The sequence below is a fragment of the Suricata suricatta genome, chromosome 6 (assembly GCF_006229205.1).
Source record: "Suricata suricatta isolate VVHF042 chromosome 6, meerkat_22Aug2017_6uvM2_HiC, whole genome shotgun sequence".
In the NCBI taxonomy this organism is placed as follows: domain Eukaryota; kingdom Metazoa; phylum Chordata; class Mammalia; order Carnivora; family Herpestidae; genus Suricata; species Suricata suricatta.
Genome location: NC_043705.1, coordinates 19,828,567 through 19,843,893, shown reverse-complemented (window position 1 = coordinate 19,843,893; position 15,327 = coordinate 19,828,567).

Here is a 15,327-nt window from a genome sequence, read left to right as displayed (position 1 = left end):
CAGTGAGAAGGTGACTATCTGCAAACCAGGATAAAAGATCTCATCAGACACCAACGCTGTTGCCCTTTGATATTCAACTTCTGGCCCCTAACTGTAAAAAAATAAATCTCTGTTGTTTAAGTCACCCAGCCTGTGGTATGGTTATGGCAGCCTGAGCTGACTAATACAAGACCAGAGAGCAGTGCCAAAAGCCATGAAGAATGATTGCTGGTCCCAATCGTGGAATTTCCAACATTCTGTCAGTTAGATTTAAGAATTGCCATGCACCAAAGTCTCCTTTGTGGCTACCATTTTCCTCATTTTTGAATGACAAAGGTTTATAATTGTTATCCTATATCTATTCCACCATTATGTGTTAAGTGTATCAGAAGCAGAAAACAAGGGCCTTTAGTTCCACAGGTCTGTATGTGAGAGAAACTGCACACAGAGTGCATTTTAGGAAGCTACACCTGAGAAACCTCATCTACACCTGGACTTGATTTAGATGATGAGACTCCAGACTTGGAGCTGCTCCCATAATGAAATGAGACTTTGGGGACCTTGGAAGATGGTGAATGTATTTTGAATAAGGAAGGTGGGTGAATTACTGGGGCCTAAAATGCATGTTGTAATAGTTAGCCTCTTTTATGGTCCCCATTGCTCCTCAGTTCCATGTATTTTCACCTTATGTAATCCTCTCTCTGGAGGGCTGGACTTAAGGATGTGCTTCTAACAAATAGAACATAGAAGTTGAAGCAAAGTCACATCATCTGAAACTGGGTTACAACAAGGCTGTAGCTTCTTAAGTTTCCTCTTCACTCACTCTCTAAAGAAAGCCACTACCATGTTATGGAGCTACCCAATGGAGAGAACCATGTGGACAAAGAACTGGTCTCTCCAGCCAACACCCAGTGAAGATCTGCGACCTATCAGGAGCTATATAAATGAGTTTGGAAGCAGATACTTAACCTAGTCAGGCCTTGAGATGTAAGCCCCAGTCGATAACTTAATTGCAGTCCTCTGACAAACCTTGGTCCAGAGACACCCAGGAAGCTTGTGCCCAGATTCCTTTCCCATGAGGCTTTAGGATAATAAATATTTATTGTTTTTAGCCACTAAATTTTGTTCTGATTTGTTGTGCACTGAAAGATAACTGATATATTTGTTATCACTGCACTTCTCCGTCTTAAAATATCCCCAGGGTACCTTTAAATTTTGTCTTTCATCTAAAGTTGCCTTAAGCCTCTAATTTTTAGTCAAGTAATCTTAGATTGGCTTATGTTAATTATATATAATTATATACAGTGCCATTAATTATATAACATATACTATTATTTATATATTATAGTATGTATTAACTAATTATATATAAATTAAATATTGTATGTATATGTGGTAGAACAAAATTAGTTATTATCAAGTGTTTAAAACGTATGGAAAAATAGAATGAAAAATACAGTGGACCACCCTGTACTTACCACCCCCCTTCAACAGTCATGGTCAATATTGACCCAACACAACAATACTGGTACAACAATTCATCATCAGCATTGTTTCATCTCTTCCTCTACCTATTCCTCTGCCCCAGATTATTTTGAAGCCAGGCCCAGACATATCATTTCTTCTTTAATATTTCCCATGTGTATCACCCTTTAAGTTTATGGATTATTTTAAGTTTATGAGTTAACCACACAAGTCATATCATGAAGTGTTTTGGTGACAAAGATGAAGTCTCCAGGGCAGAGCCTCGTATAGCCACTTTTGATGATATTCTTCCACTTGGAGATATAGATAAACTATTCTATAGAAGTGAACGGGAATTTGGAGGTTACAGATTAACAAGCCGAAGAGAGAAGGGAACCCAACAACATGATAGTAGAATGCAGCCAAAGTCAAATGTATAACCAGTGAAAACCAGCTGCAGTGGGAATGACCCAGTTTAAGAACAAGCCTGTCTAACATTGAAGGTTAGATTCCATAAAATATGCTACATATTTTATATAAGCCTCCTTTAGCCTAGCAGGCCTTCAGGAAAACCTAATACACACATAGCCTAGATCCAAAGGTATTTTGCTAGTGGAGAGACTCAGAGAGTGTAAAGCAGAGTGAAGTAGTGAGAAAGGCCTGACATACAGCAAATGAAAGGCTGAGAGGAGACTGAGAATTCGATAGAGCGAGAACCGGAAGTCAGAAGTCTTCAGGAAACATGTAAGCGACATCACTCACCAGTCAACCCCAACAAAAACCAATGTCACTGTTGGAAAATATGCTACATTTCCAACCACATGAGAGGGGTCCATGAACTTTTTGCCTAAATATCAAGGCAAAAGTAACTCTAGAAACCTAGAATATGTACGATTCCTCCAAGAGGCAAATGTCTTGTTTACACACCCAGACACAAAGACTCAGATACAGATGTACCTCCTGTTGTTAGAATCAGAAACAATACTATTACTGATTACTTTTATAACTTCTATAAATTCATAATGGGTTTTATAAAAGAAAACAGGAGAGAATCCATTTTTGCCACCTGGTTCCATCATGTTAGTGAACTCCCAGATAAGACAGTGCCCAAATAGAATTACCCAGTTGAGTACATCTGCAGAATACAAACATAGCTATTCCTTCACACATTGCTCACAGAGGGTTGTTAAAGATACAGTAACAGAACAAGAATGTCATACTCAATTGACATGAAATAAGATAGCTTTTAAATCCCAGTCTGTGTATTACAGTCGTTTTCAGTTCAATGGGAAGCAATATCTTTTTACCAGTTGTAAAACTCCTGTGGCAAATCAAATCCAATTTACTATGTCTCAGATTCTTAAAAAATAAAAGCAGAAATGTTGTTCCCTCTGTTTTACACAATTGAGGCAGCAGAGGATATTGTGAATTTTATATAAGAATTCCTAATCCTGGCCACAGAAAGTAGCTTTTTTAGTAACAGCATCCAGGATTCACAACTTTCCTTCAACCCATAAAACTGGAAATTTTCATCTCAGTCACCTAACTCACTGTACTGGAGGAATATTTTATTTTTCTTGGATTTTATTGCTGAACACAGAGGGATAATATTACAGAGCAATTTTCTTTCTATTGCTCATAGCAATGATGAACCAAAAAATGTGCACAAGTTAAGAGTCAAGTATGATGTCAATCAAAAAACAATTTTACCATATAAAGAGGTTTTTTTAAATGAAAATATCTTTCTAGTGTAAGTATTAGCCTGTTCTTGATTTCTGAAAGGAAGGTGGTTTTGCTGGATATTATTTCTCTCTCATATCCTCTCATTTTATGGGTTATCCACTGCAAATTTAAAGATTATAAATTGTCATCTCCCAGTGTTCTATCACATTTGAATTTGTCAGAAACATTTTAATACTTACATAAGACAAATATTATTTGTAGTTAAATCTATGTGCATATATCTATACATATGCTCATATGTACCCATAAGCATTTAGCAATGTGTATACAGAGAGTAAGGGAGTGAGGGAGAAAAGGAGAATGAGAGAAAGGGATGAAGAATAGCAATCACCATACATTCTCATTCCCGTCTGAGCTTCCATTCATCTTCATCTTGCTCTTCTTGACTGTCATATCCTTTCATCTCTTTTCCTAATCCAGCTTCTCTCTACCATTTAAGATCCTCTGTGAGTCTTTCCCAGCCCACACTGGCCCTCTACCTTCTCCCTCTGCTTTGTCCTTCTAGTATACAACTTAACACACCACATGACTGACCATGGAACTCACGCTTTTATTGCTCTCTGTTCCGTGTGTCATTTTGTCTCCCCTACTAAATTATAGATAACAAGGGCAAGGACTCTTTATGATCATTTTGCCTTAAAAGTTTATCTCAATGCACGTTGATATAATGAAATAACAGAATTTCCATTTAGTTTGTAAATTTGGTTAAGAAATTGTAATCCGTGCTTGGGACACCTGGGTGGCTCAGTTGGTTGAACATCCGACTTCGGCTCAGATCATGATCTTGCAGTTCACGAGTTTGAGTCCCAAGTCAGGCTCTCTGCTGACAGTTCAGAGCCTAGACCTGTTTCAGATTCTGTGTCTCCCTTTCTCTCTGCCACTCCCCCACTCGCAGTCTTTCTCTTTCTCAAAAATAAAGAAGAGTGACAAAACCTCATGCAGATATCAAGACATTCAGAATTGTCTTCTGAATGTCACAACAATGGGTGGAGCAGACTCCAAAGGTTTTGGTCCTGCCAACTGAAGTCTAATACTATTTTAATATTGGATGTCATTTTTATCATTAATATCATTCAAGGTAATCTGTTTGCTATTCAAGACCAAAGCCTATTGTTTCTTTCAACATGAACCCACACACATAGCTGCTCATCCCTATTAGTGCTCATTCCAGACCATCCTTACTAATCCCATGCCTTTTCAAAGCCAGGAGATGGTAATGCTGGGAGGGAAGTTGGAAAGCACCTAGCCTTTATTTTACAAATGGAGATGTGGAGGTCTTGAAGCTCAGGAAGTGGTTTCTAACAGTGGTCAGAACTCAGATCTGCCACTTTCCAGACTTGTGCCTCTTATATTGCATCATGCATTCTTTCTTCTGATTTTGACTACTGAAGTTTCACCTGCTCTTCAAGATCTAAGATAAATGGCACTCCCTTCATTATGACCAACCAGCCGAGACCCATCCTTCTTTGCCCATATGCAGTCTGCAGTCTCCTGGATATTTGTGATCCTTGGCTTTCTCCTTAGATTTTAAACATAACAAAGCCCATGATGCTGACACAATATATGCCCAGTAATATGCCTTCCACATAGGAAACTCTCCATGCATTTTTATCAAATAAATGACTGAACAAAGGAAAATGACATAGCAACTTGGAGCCTTGGCTATTAAGCTGATAATGAGAAAATAGATTCATGAGGAGCACCTGGGTGGCTCAGTCAGTTAAGTGTCCTACTTCAGATCAAGTCATTATCTCACAGTTTGTGGGTTCGAGCTCCACGTTGGGCTCTGTGCTGACAGCTCAGAGCCTGGAATCTCCTTTGAATTCTGTGTCTCCCTGTCTCTCTGCCCCTCCCCTGGTCATACTCTCTCTCTCTCTCTCTCTCTCTCTCTCTCTCTCTCTCTCTCTCTCTCTCTCTCTCCAAAACAAATAAACATTAAAAATTAAAAAAAAAATAGATGCATGAAAATGTAAAAAGTAGCAGCCATAATCCCATGAATTTTGATCTGCTTGAACAAAAAGGCTCCACATACATTTTAAAGTTTGCTATTGATTAAAAAAATAATTGCATCCCTCCTCCGTAAGCCTTCCCTTTCATTAGAACAAGCAGAAGGGAATTACTGAATTATGGCAGAGACCATAAGAGGTTTAAAGATTAAGTTTGAAAATCCGTGTGTCTCTTTAAAATATGAAGACTTCCAGCCCAGCTGAGTACAGAGAAGCTGCCAGCCAGAAAGATCTAGTCAAATTAAACTGAAAAAGAGTTGGTTAGTTTTTGCCAGTGGATGTTTAAATGTAAGATAATCTGTCACCCCAAATCTTCTGTCCTGGTATGTTTATTAAGTAAATGTTTATTATACTAAATTCCATTTCAAACTGGGGCCGGGGAATGACTTTTAAAAAGCAAAAATTTAATATAAGATGGGATTAGTTTAAAAGGGACAAAACCATCAATATATTTCTATTTTTAAAAATGTCCTTTACATAGGGCTCAAAGGATGGTGAGAAAGTAAAATGTATCCATAATGAAAATATATCTTGAGGAAGATCCCCACACAAAAGAACACAAAATTTCCTCACAGGGGGCCTAGTAGTAACTGCTTTTAATGGGAGGGAGTGGATAGAAAGAAAGAAAATGGCAGGAACGCGCCTTCCGTGTCTTCGATCTTAAGAGTCAGAGAGTGGAAGCTTATTACAGCCAGTATTGAGTGGCCACAGGGATAAGCAGACATTTGGGCACTTAACTAAGCTGGCTTCCATGCTCTTTGACAAATAATTATTGAACACTTGTTATATCGAACTCAGCATGCTGGCTGGGAAATACAAGAGAAATAAAGATGGTAACAGAAATCCCTATCCTTAAATTAATCAGAGCTTTCAGGCAGTGTGGATACCATTAATAAATCAGGTGGTCTGAATATCAACCCTTTCCCCATTTATAGACTTTAGCATTGGCTCCTTAGGGAAGAAGGGTTTACCTGGATAACTTGAACTGATCTAATTCAGTTTCCTAGAACTTATGACCCTTCATTTGGTCTAAATCTAAGGGTTTTCTTTAAATCCACCCAAAAGACATTTCCAGAAATGGAGCATTGGGTAGTTCTGGGATGTGAACACCTCATTCAAGACACTTACATATATCAGTCACATTTGCTCTTGTGTCATATTTTACTGAATTCTATAAAATGCTTTAAAAATATATCCATTGAAAACCTAACAGAGTAATTTGATTCTAGAAGGTAAATTAAAACGTAAATCTAATTCAATAGGCACCTTGGGCACAATTTTATCAAAATATTAGCTCCTTCAAAAATGATTAAGTAGTAAGTAGTCAGAATCTGAACCGTTTTCTGCTTCCCACCTAGAATGTATACTTCTCTAGAGTAGGTGCTCTGTATTTATCTCTGTAAATCTAACAAGGGCCTAGTATAGTGCCTGATACCCATTAGGTACTAGTGATATATGTTGATCAATGAATTTATAGATTCATGAAAATGTGATTTTGCATCATTCCGAATCTTTTGCTTCTTCAATTTAAATTCCCAAGAAAAGTAAATGAGGGTAAGAGAATGGATGCAGAACAACCCGAGAAAACAGGCAGGTGTTGCCCAGGGCACAAGGGAAAGGTTACATTGTGAGAAAATTCGCTGGGGTGTGATGGTGGTCGTGATTACAGCTGACCCCAAGAGCTACTCCATTCAGCCTCCCAACGGTACCCTATAGCATGCTCAGTTGTAGCTTTCTCCCCAGAGGTGTTTGCCCCATAGAGACCTCCCTACAAAAAACCATGGCCAATAACCTGATATCCTGGAAAACGGTCCAACGCACTGAGTGGAGCTATTCAATTTTAAAGAGTCAGCCAGAGTTACTGCCAAGAATTCCTTTGCAAAAGTTAGAGGACATATCATTCTCATATTCTGCCCTCCTTGGTGAGATATTTAAATAAACACATAGTTTCATTCCTGGGTATTCTTTGAAACTGTAGTTACAGATCACTCATAGGAACAGTGTGACCTCTGAGAAAGCTCGTCTTGGAACTCTATGGGGAGGGTAATCACAAGATTAATGTTTTCCCTATTTAAAACTAAAAATAGCTACAGCAGCCTTTACTTATTTTAGAGGGGGAGGCAGGCGGACAAGGGGCAGGGATCATCCTGCTAGAAAACGTCCATGATCAATTCTCCAGTGTTTCAGCATCAAATATGTTACTCAGGGACTATTAAGGAGAGTTTGTCACCTGTGCATTGTTCCTTCTTTTATGTATTTTTGGTTTTTTAATGTTTACTTTAGAGAAAGAGACAGAGACAAAGCACTAGTGGAGGAGGGTCAGAGAGAGAGGGAGACACCGAATCCGAAACGGGCTCCCTCTGCTGACAGCTCAGAGCCTGACATGAGGCTTGAACCCACGGACTGGGAGACCATGACCTGGACTGAAGTTGGCCATGTAACCAACTGAGCCACACAGGCACCCCAGTATTTCCTGTTTCATCATTAAAATGTGTGCTTAATTCATTCCTTTTTGGAACACAAACAGAACTTCATCATTTTTAAACATTGATATTTTGATATGTAATATTTTGGCAAGATTATAAGCACCCCCAAAAGATCTTTGATTTATCTGCTAAATCATACAACCCAGTACTATACTTCCAATTTATGAGGGACCGTGAAGGAATTCAATTGACTTTACCGAGGTCACCAGCAAAACAATGCTTAGAAACCTGAGAGAATCCTTTCTGCTTCCAAAGATTTTGCGAGTTGGCTCCTGTAAAGAAAAAAAATTTCTAATGAAAGAGTGCCTCTGGGGAATGAAAAAGAGAAGCCTTGTCTCTCAATGCCTAGAGGTCTATGCTAGTTCCAAAGTTAAAGCGTTTACATTTGGTGCAGAGCTGAAAGTCATGTTCACTTTAAATGGACATTTTCCTTCTTAAATACTGAACTTGGAAAAACAAATGAAATAATCACAAACGCATGACTTCATAAAATTTTCCTTTAATGGCCAAATTTTTAGTGGCAGAGTTTTGTGTTTGAGACACGTAGGTAAATGATGTAGTATCTTTGTGAGGCATGTGTATAAAAGGCCTCTCCCGCACTGTAGAGTCATGAAGCCCATGTTTGTTGAAAGCTTGCTAGTCAAGGACTGTTCTCATCTTCTCATTTAATACTTACTAAAACAAAACGGGGAGAGAGGAGATGCAAGTGATATCATGCCCATTTTACAGGTGAGAAAATGAGGTCGAAGAAAGTTAACTTGTTATCCCGAGGTCACAAGATTAGTGAGGGTGGGGAGGTTAAATGTAAACAGGCTGAGTACTCCAAACAAAACAAACGCCCCGTATTAAGAAAACCTTGAAGCCGTAACAAAGGACACGTGCTAGTCCATAAAACCTCTTTTCCAGGTTGTTCCTTAAGATTAACAATATTAACAACAAAAACCTCAGTAGAATGTTGATTCAATTTAGTATTTCTAGAAAACCCTATTTCTATTTCTGGAGTTTGTCTTATTTTTAGAACTTTCACCACTGGTTTGACTCTGAATGCTATTTTGTAGGTACGGAAGCATTCAGAGAAAACTGGATTCAAATTTTCACTTTGCCTCCCACTGGCCTTGTGACCTGGGGCATATTCTCTGAGTCTTTCAAGTCCCTTTCATATTGGTGTTCAGTAAGTGGTTCCCAAATTCCTAGCTATGAATTTTTTAAAGACTATTTTTTAATGTTTATGTATTTTTAAGAGAATAAAAGAGAGAGAGCATGGGAGGGGATGGGGCAGAGAAGGAGGCAGACAGAAAATGTGAAGCAGGCTCCAGGCTCTGAGCTGTCAGCACAGAGCCTGACGTGAGGCTCCAACTCATGAACTGAGAGATCATGACCTGAGCGGAAGCCAGACACAGCTGACTGAGCCACCCAGGCGCCACTAGCTATATACTTTTTTAAGAAGTAAAAGGGTATTTGGAGATTAAGTAGTCCAAACATCCCAGTTTACAAGTAAAGAACGTGAGGCCCAGAGGAATTAAGTGACTTTGAAAGGCTTCCCATGAGCTCCTTGTGGAACCAGTAAGCAACCCGAGCTGCCAGAAGGCCAGGCGTGTGCACTCTCACTATTCCGTGCTTCATCAGCTGGATTAACATGTGATTGATGGTCTCTGCCGCCCGGAGAAGTTTTCCTCAGGCCTACAGTTCATGATCGCCCTCGTGTATCAGCAGAGCGACAGTGCTGGGCAGAGAGGTGAGTGTAGCCAAGTCTTTTTCCCTGCCTCTAGTGAATGTGGATCGAGTCCCTTGTTGACATTTGTGTGACTCTCACTTGCCAATCTGGATGCCTAACATTTCAGCTGAGCTCCAAACATTACACAAACACCGCTCTGGGAGTTTCCCTGTCTCCTCCGGCTTTGCTGCACACTGAAACGAGTCCTCCTGCTCCGTGCGCGCCCCTCGGTGAGAATCGCCATGAGCTTCTGGGGGAAACAGTTGCTTACAATTACTGCTGCCAACTGGTGCCATAAACGCATCGAGACCTCTGTGGCATGGCCCCCGGCTCTCTCCCCGGCTCTCGTATGTGCAAAGTTTTCTCATTAACGTGGATAAATATACAGAGGGTTCGCACAGCCAACTTAGGGATAATGTAAGTTATCTTTATCTTATGGATAATCCTTATCTTAAGGATTAAGATGATGCACGCAATGAATATGATGATGAGGGAATCAAGTTATAAAAAGCCTACAATGATAGTCCAAATGGAATACAGTGAAATCCAAAAAAGGGAAAATTTAAATTCCTCGACTCAGGTGCAAAATTTAGAAATTGTACAAGAATGGGGAGGCACTGTCTCAGGCCCTCATGAGGTTTACAGAAGTCAGTACAGAGCACCTACTCTTAAGGGGAATACATTCTAGGTGGGAAGCAGAAAACGGTTCAGATTCTGACTACTTAATCATTTTTGAAGGAGCTAATATTTTGATAAAATTGTGCCCAAGGTGCCTATTGAATTAGATTTATGTTTTAATTTACCTTCTAGAATCAAATTACTCTGTTAGGTTTTCAATGGATATATTTTTAAAGCATTTTATAGAATTCAGTAAATTATGACATAAGAGCAAATGTGACTGATATATGTAAGTGTCTTGAATGAGGTGTTCACATCCCAGAACTACCCAATGCTCCATTTCTGGAAATGTCTTTTGGGTGGATTTAAAGAAAACCCTTGGATTTAACATCATCTTGGCCTATGTAAGCTTTTACCTTGGCATAGTTCAGAATGCTCCAGAGTTTAGGTTGACTGTGAATTTCATAGGAGTCAACAGCAAATGTGGCTGCCAAAGAGATCATTTCATCTTGGGCTGCCTTACAACATGAGGCTTTCAGAAGAAAGTAAATGAGAATTTGTTTCTACTCATTTTAGTCAGACCACATCTGGACCGTTATCTTCCTTTCTGTGCAGCAGAGACGTGGTTAAACTGAAGAGCATCCAAAATGTTTGATAAGAGCAAGAGTTGATTCGAAAGACATGACAGGATGAGGACTAGTTAAAGGAACTGGGATTTTTTTTTTTTTTTGTATCCTTGGGGAATAATGATATGTCAAGAGCAATGAAGGAGCCAAGGGTTTACCATACTTGCAAGCTGACAAGTTAGCCTGATATAGTCTCATGGGTGCGGGTAGAAGACATAAGACTCAGAGACACAGGACACCTCATTACAGCAGTCACGGCACCCAGCATCTCAGCTTTTTCTTGTGTCACTTCCTTCAGCTCCAGTCCCACAGTGCAACACAAGAAGAATCAGGTGATGCCTGTGCATAGTACATTGCACTATAAGAGAGGGACCCTGATTCGGAAATCCCAGTCTCCTAATAGCCTGCAAGCAAACCCATCTGACCAGTTTCCTATGGGACGGGAGATACTGTCTCTCAACAGCCATTTTTGAAAAGAACTAAAAGCTATCAGTGTTTCCGCTGGAAAGACAGGGCAGAAAGAGAAGCGATCCATCCATTGTTTTCAACAGTAACAACATTTTATCTTGTTAAAAAATATATTAGGAATCTGTCACTTCCAAGGAAAAAACAATGTCCTATTGGTGAAAATTACCAAAAGCCACGTTTGTGGTAGGTAGGGAAATATGTTTATAAAAAACGTAAGAGCCAAGAAGCAAGGCAAGCTGAAAATGCAAAGGACTCATCACAGAGGTAGACGTGGTCAGGCAGAAGCCCAGCGGCCATTTGTAGTGACTCTGAAAGATTATTAATATTCATATACTGGAGAAGTGTTGAATTTAATTTTACATTAAGCTTCTTCTAACACTCCATGTATCAGAAAACAGAGGGAAAGAAAGAAGTGAAGTAACTAGGAAAAAATGCACGACAAAAAAGGATAAAGGGTACTTTCAAACTTGAAATACTTCATTGTCTCTCTTCTGAAGCTCAGTGTGTGCCCCACGAGGATCCAGACATCTCTTTGATAAGCCAGAGATAGGGCTGTATCCAAAGCCTTTATGAACATTCTGTTGTAATCTCCCTTGTCTGCTTCTTCAGCTAAGAAAAACAGCTCAAAAGTCTATCTGGAAATAAAGAAACTTTGAGCTTTACCCTAGATTGATTATCCTGTGTTTGGAGAAACAGAATCTTTGCTGAGGAATCCTTTATAATCTACCTAGATGCTTCTGGTTGTCCAGATACTTAAACTGAAGCTTAGGAATACTTCAAAAGAAAATACATTATCCATAGGGTTGTTTTGTTTTGTTTTGTTTTTGTAAAGAAATGAAACATCTGATTCCCCGAGAGAGAGAGAGAGAGAGAGAGAGAGAGAGAGAGATTATTTAAGAATCACCATCATGACATTTAGCAAATGGACATGTTTTTGCTCCATGGATTTATCACCTTCCCATTCTGTGTGAATTCCTCCTGGCACCACTTACGTAAGGTGATGTGCAGAAATAAGCAGCGGTGGAGATGACAGAGTATGCCATTTGACCTCTTTGCTTCTCTCTTTCTTTACATGCAAAGGAGGGGGTTGAAATAGACACCAGCCGTGTTTCTTTCCAGCTTTTCAGACTCCAGAGAATCCAGGAAGAGCCACTTTCTTAAAAGCTGGCATAAATTTGGAGCTCTTAGGGACGGTAATAGGGCTTGGAAAAAAATGAGGCTGGAAATCACCTTTGAAAGATGGTTTAAAGGGAATCTCTCCTACCCTAAAGCATAGGAACATCAGTCAGGATATTGGGGAAGGCCATGGGATGGAGGGATAGAGTAATGTCCTGTGGTGCTTTGTGACAAGACATGAGGGTGGTTTATGGCAGGAACTTGGAAACAAAATGTCCATTCTATACTAAATCAGCCTGGAATGCTGTTCTAAATAATGACCTTGGAAAAGGCCGCAGACTGGCTGAAATGTTGGACCCTGGCTCATCGGGCCAGAGCACATTGTAGGATGGGGAGCCCTCCCTTCTGAAGAGGTAGGCTTCTGTCTGTAAATAATTTGTTGATTAAGATAGAAGAGATACAGGAGCATCTGGGTGGCTCACTCAGTAAAGCGTCTGACTTCAGCTCAAGTCATCATCTTGCCATTTGTGAGCTCAAGCCCTGAATCAGGCTCTGTGCTGACAGCTCAGAGCCTGGAGTCTGCTTGAGATTCTGTGTCTCCCTCTCTCTCTACCCCTCCCCCACTTGCATTCTGTCTTTCAAAAATGAATAAACATTTTAAAAACGTAAGAAAGAAATGAGATACAGTCCACTGTGTCCGTCTTTGATACCTCACAGCAAGCAAATGACTTTTTCTGGCATGGATTAGTTTGATCCCAGATAACATACACATTTAGTGATTTGGGCACTCTGGAGAAAAGGGCTCTACTCTCTACAACTTTGTGATTCCTCAACAATCGAGACTCCCCCTCCCCGTGCATAATTTGTCTCAGAAGACACACACCTCACATCTCACAAATCAGATCTCAGAATTTATTTAGGGTTTTTTAAATTAATATTTAACATATTTTTAAAATAATTGTGTTTCAATATGTTTTACATGTCAGTTTTAAAAGTTGACATCTTAACTGTATGTTTTTTTAATGATTTATGGTAGACAAATAAAATTTCTCATCTCACCAAATTCATCAGTACATTTACAATATGAAAGCTTCGGGGTTTTGATAAAACACGATGCAATGAAGCCAATAATAAGGGAACTTAAATGCATATTTTTTCCTACATACAGAAGCATCTGTTCCAACTTCTGCCTCCTAAAACTGTTGCTTATTTTGTTTCAGCTTTAACCCTTAAAAATAGTGAAAGAATGATCTGGCTTGGAATGTTCATTACTTTAACAGCAGGAGTCAAGTTAATCTGCTTCACACCCCGTGTTAGACTTACTTTACTCAGTGCTTAAGATATTTAAAAAAGGTCTCTTGGAGGGAGCACTGTTGATCTAGAACTTGGGGTCTCCTGGGGGCATTAACCCGGCAGAGCTTAGACTGACGGTGAGTGTGCCACATCTCTCTGAATCCAGAGGTCGCTCTCCTCTAGAGTGACCTTGGGGAAAGTAATGTTTTCATCCTGGGCTGTGGATACACAAGATAGAGGGCAGCTGCACTTGTTATAAATATCTTGTAAGGTAGGCAAAATGCTGCCCTGTAACTCCTGAAGCCAGAAAGCTGGGAAAGAGAGGGCTTATGTGACCTTTTGAGAATACGCTGTCCACCCCAAGGAGCCATGAGTAATTAAAACAGAGGGTTAGCGCTTCTCACAGAAGGGATCGATTTACTCTGAAAGTCCAAAGCTTTTGATCACTTGCTAGGGTACTCTTGCTCCGGCCAAGGGAGGGGAGGAGCAGGGGAGACCCAGTGAGGGCAGATTGAACAAGGAGCAGTAATCCGAGAAGGAAAAACAGAAGTGGGGAGAGCAGTGAAGGGAAGAAAGAAAGAAGAGCAGGCTTTGGGAGGCCCCGTGGCACTTACTGGCAACCCCGGGCTCAAAGCCGCAAAGGGCAGGTGGCTATTTCAAGTCTGTTCCCATTATAGAAGCCCATCCCGATGCTGCCTGAGGAAGGGTGCGGAAACTGGAATTGACAGCCACGCTCCGTGTCATTTTCTTTCTCGCCAATCTGCACTAACTCCCACACTTCATTTTGCTTTTAAGGACACTCTGTTGTTCCAGTCCACCTTTCTCCTTTCTACTCAAGCTCCAGCGACACCTCCTCCCCCCTTCCCAGCTCGTCTCCTCTCCAGCTGCAAGCTCAACACTAGCACCCCTCTTCCTTACTCTATTGTTTTCCCTCCTCTCCTCCTTTGCATATACCCCAAACATCTCCATCCTGTTAGGTCAAGATATAATTTATTTCATAACAATCACTCCCATTGAATAAAGGTTTATAGCCAACATAGAAACATGTACCATCACACTTGAGTCGTAATGTCTTAGGATATTTCCCTGATTATCTTGGCCCACGTCCGTCTGTCCCACATTCTGTTTCCTGAAGCATTTGTTCACTGAACCAGTTCTACAGAATCAACCTCTAGGGATGGAAGGCCATAATAATCTACATTTTCAACAAGTACCCCCTGGAAAAACTGGAGTTAGAGTAACCTAAGGAGGCAGAATTTTGACTATTAATATTTACTTTCTATTTCTCCATGATGTTTACACATTTTTTACAATGATCATGTACAACTTTTATAAGAACAATTAGTGTGGCAGGGCCTATATGTTTTGTAAAGTCTCAGATGAATTTGATAGTGTGGGAACCATAGGTCCATAGGAGTCATTTGAATGAGAATTCAGACACATGGCTTCTTTCATTTCTTAGGTACCCACCAAGGCTGAAAGTTACTCAAGAGCAAGAAATAGCCCTGTACTGTTCCTGTCTTTCCAGTGCTAGAAATGCCAGGCTCAAATAAATATTTGAATGGGTATTTTTTAAATGTTTATTTATTGTTGAGAGAGAGAGAGAGAGAGACAGAACACAAGCAAGGGAGGGGCAGAGAGAGAGAGGGAGACACAGAATCCAAATCAGGTTCCAGGTTCTGAGTTGTCAGCACAGAGCCCAGTGTGGGGCTTGAACCCACCAACTGCCAGATCACGACCTGAGCCAAAGTCAGACAGTTAACTGACTAAGCCACTCAAGTGCCCTGATACTTGCATGGGTTTAAATAGACTCC